The following is a 4,384-nucleotide window of genomic DNA, read 5'->3' as shown; positions in this document are numbered from 1 at the left end:
GAAAATTTTTCTAAGTCCCTACGTACCGGTGGAGAATATGACAAAGTCCGACGGGCCGAGTCGCGTCGGTCCACTATTTTTTTTTAACGTTTTCGGGACCAAATAAACGTTTAATCCCGACGTAAAATATAATAATATAGCGATTTATATAAAAATATTCATACCTCATAACGCGTTTTAACGAAATAACTCGAAAAAACTTTTCGGTCGAAAATTTTTCTAAGTCCCTACGTACCGGTGGAGAATATGACAAAGTCCGACGGGCCGAGTCGCGTCGGTCCACTATTTTTTTTTAACGTTTTCGGGACCAAATAAACGTTTAATCCCGACGTAAAATATAATAATATAGCGATTTATATAAAAATATTCATACCTCATAACGCGTTTTAACGAAATAACTCGAAAAAACCTTTCGAATAAAAAATTTTTTTTTAACGTTCTCGGGACGAAATAAACATTTAATCCCGACGTAATACTTAATAGTATAGCACTTTATATAAAAATATTCGTACCTTATAACGCTTTTTAACGAAATAACTCGAAAAAACTTTTCGGTCGAAAATTTTTCTAAGTCCCTACGTACCGGTGGAGAATATGACAAAGTCCGACGGGCCGAGTCGCGTCGGTCCACTATTTTTTTTTAACGTTTTCGGGACCAAATAAACGTTTAATCCCGACGTAAAATATAATAATATTGCTATTTATATAAAAATATTCATACCTCATAACGCGTTTTAACGAAATAACTCGAAAAAACTTTTCGGTCGAAAGTTTTTCCAAGTCCCCACGTACCGGTGGAGAATATGACAAAGTCCGACGGGCCGAGTCGCGTCGGTCCACTATTTTTTTTTAACGTTTTCGGGACCAAATAAACGTTTAATCCCGACGTAATACTTAATAGTATAGCACTTTATATAAAAATATTCGTACCTTATAACGCTTTTTAACGAAATAACTCGAAAAAACTTTTCGGTCGAAAATTTTTCTAAGTCCCTACGTACCGGTGGAGAATATGACAAAGTCCGACGGGCCGAGTCGCGTCGGTCCACTATTTTTTTTTAACGTTTTCGGGACCAAATAAACGTTTAATCCCGACGTAAAATATAATAATATTGCTATTTATATAAAAATATTCATACCTCATAACGCGTTTTAACGAAATAACTCGAAAAAACTTTTCGGTCGAAAGTTTTTCCAAGTCCCCACGTACCGGTGGAGAATATGACAAAGTCCGACGGGCCGAGTCGCGTCGGTCCACTATTTTTTTTTAACGTTTTCGGGACCAAATAAACGTTTAATCCCGACGTAAAATATAATAATATTGCTATTTATATAAAAATATTCATACCTCATAACGCGTTTTAACGAAATAACTCGAAAAAACTTTTCGGTCGAAAGTTTTTCCAAGTCCCCACGTACCGGTGGAGAATATGACAAAGTCCGACGGGCCGAGTCGCGTCGGTCCACTATTTTTTTTTAACGTTTTCGAGACCAAATAAACGATTAATCCCGACGTAAAATATAATAATATTGCTATTTATATAAAAATATTTATACCTCATAACGCGTTTTAACGAAATAACTCGAAAAAACCTTTCGAATAAAAAATTTTTTTTTAACGTTCTCGGGACGAAATAAACGTTTAATCCCGACGTAAAACTTAATAATATAGCACTTTATATAAAAATATTCATACCTCATAACGCTTTTTAACGAAATAACTCGAAAAAACTTTTCGGTCGAAAATTTTTCTAAGTCCCTACGTACCGGTGGTGAATATGACAAAGTCCGACGGGCCGAGTCGCGTCGGTCCACTATTTTTTTTTAACGTTTTCGGGACCAAATAAACGTTTAAGCCCGACGTAAAATATAATAATATAGCGATTTATATAAAATATTCATACCTCATAACGCTTTTTAACGAAATAACTCGAAAAAACTTTTCGGTCGAAAATTTTTCTAAGTCCCTACGTACCGGTGGAGAATATGACAAAGTCCGACGGGCCGAGTCGCGTCGGTCCACTATTTTTTTTTAACGTTTTTGGGACCAAATAAACGTTTAATCCCGACGTAAAATATAATAATATTGCTATTTATATAAAAATATTCATACCTCATAACGCGTTTTAACGAAATAACTCGAAAAAACTTTTCGGTCGAAAATTTTTCTAAGTCCCTACGTACCGGTGGAGAATATGACAAAGTCCGACGGGCCGAGTCGCGTCGGTCCACTATTTTTTTTTAACGTTTTCGGGACCAAATAAACGTTTAATCCCGACGTAAAATATAATAATATAGCGATTTATATAAAAATATTCATACCTCATAACGCGTTTTAACGAAATAACTCGAAAAAACCTTTCGAATAAAAAATTTTTTTTTAACGTTCTCGGGACGAAATAAACATTTAATCCCGACGTAATACTTAATAGTATAGCACTTTATATAAAAATATTCGTACCTTATAACGCTTTTTAACGAAATAACTCGAAAAAACTTTTCGGTCGAAAATTTTTCTAAGTCCCAACGTACCGGTCGAGAATGAGACTAAGTTCCAACGTCCCGGGCGCGATCGTAAATTTTTTACGGCACCTTTCGGGGACGAAATAAACCCTTAATCCCGATGCAAAACGTCATTCTAAAGCGATTTATGCAAGAATATTCGTACCTTATAACGCTTTTAAGCGAAAAAATTCGAAAAAACGGTTCGATTAAAAATTTTTTTTTAAAGTTCTCGGGACGAAATAAACGCTTAATCCCGACGTAGAAATACGTAATATTGCTATTTATGTAAAAATATATACGCATCATAACGCTTTTAAGCGAGATAACTCGAAATAACTTTTCGGTCCGGAATTTTTCTAAGTCCCTACGTCCCGGCCGGGGGATCGACGAAGTGCCAACCGCCCGGTCATGTCGGTCCGGAGGGGGCAATTTTTTAAAAAAATAAAACGAAATCGTTACATTCGACTAGAATTCGTCGAACCATAACGATTTCTATAAAAATATTCATACCTTATAACGCTTTTAAGCGAAATAACTCGAAATAACTTTTTGGACCGGAATTTTTCTAAGTCCCAACGTACCGCTCGAGAATGCGACTAAGTTCCAACGTCTCGGGCGCGATCACACTTTTTTTATATAACTTTCCAGCGACGAAATAAACCCTTACTCCCGACGTAAAACGTCATTTTAAAGCGATTTATGCACAAATATTGCCACCTTATAACGCTTTTAAGCGAAATAATTCAAAAAAACCTTTCGAATAAAAAATTTTTTTTTAACGTTTTCGGGACGAAATAAACGTTTAATCCCGACGTAAAATATAATAATATAGCGATTTATATAAAAATATTCATACCTTATAACACTTTTAAGCGAAATAACTCGAAAAAACTTTTTGGACCGGAATTTTTCTAAGTCCCTACGTCCCGGCCGGGGGATCGACGAAGTGCCAACCGCCCGGTCATGTCGGTCCGGAGGGGGCAATTTTTTAAAAAAATAAAACGAAATCGTTACGTTCGACTAGAATTCGTCGAACCATAACGATTTCTATAAAAATATTCATACCTCGTAACGCTTTTAAGCGAAATAACTCGAAATAACGTTTCGGTCCGAAATTTTTCTAAGTCCCTACGTACCGCTCGAGAATGCGACTAAGTTCCAACGTCCCGGGCGCGATCATACTTTTTTTATATAACTTTTCAGCGACGAAATAAACCCTTAATCCCGATGTAAAACGTCATTCTAAAGCGATTTATGCAAGAATATTCGCACCTTATAACGCTTTTAAGCGAAAAAATTCGAAAAAACGGTTCGATTTAAAATTTTTTTTTAACGTTGTCGGGACGAAATAAACGCTTAATCCCGACGTAGGAATACATGATATTCCCATTTATGTAAAAATATATACGCATCATAACGCTTTTAAGCGAAATAACAGGAAATAACCGTTCGGTACGAAAATTTTTCAAAGTCAGACGGGCTCTCGAGCGTTGCTCGCTCGCTGCGCTCGCTCGAAAAAAAAACTAGCCCAACCCAAAACCAATCCCTTTTTCGCGTTCGTTCCTCGATTTCTCTTAAAATCGGAGAAACTCGCGGGATCGGTTTTGGGTTGGGCTAGTATAAGTTCGAGCGAGCGCAGCGAGCGAGCAACGATCGCGACCGTTACTTCGTACGTCCACGGTATATTTTCGTTACGTTAATTTTTCGTTACTTTCGTCTCGTTTCTTGGATCGATCGAGAGCGGTTTGGTCGATGGTGAAAGAAGGAAAAAACGAGAGAACGAAAAGTAAAAGAGGAGCGAGCGCGCGTCTCGCCGTACGAATATCGTCGTCGTATTTTCGTACGTACGTACGTACCTTAAGAATATCGTACGTACCCC

The sequence above is a fragment of the Bombus fervidus genome, unplaced genomic scaffold, assembly GCF_041682495.2.
Source record: "Bombus fervidus isolate BK054 unplaced genomic scaffold, iyBomFerv1 scaffold0025, whole genome shotgun sequence".
NCBI lineage: Eukaryota > Metazoa > Arthropoda > Insecta > Hymenoptera > Apidae > Bombus > Bombus fervidus.
Note: the sequence above shows the minus strand (reverse complement) of the source record.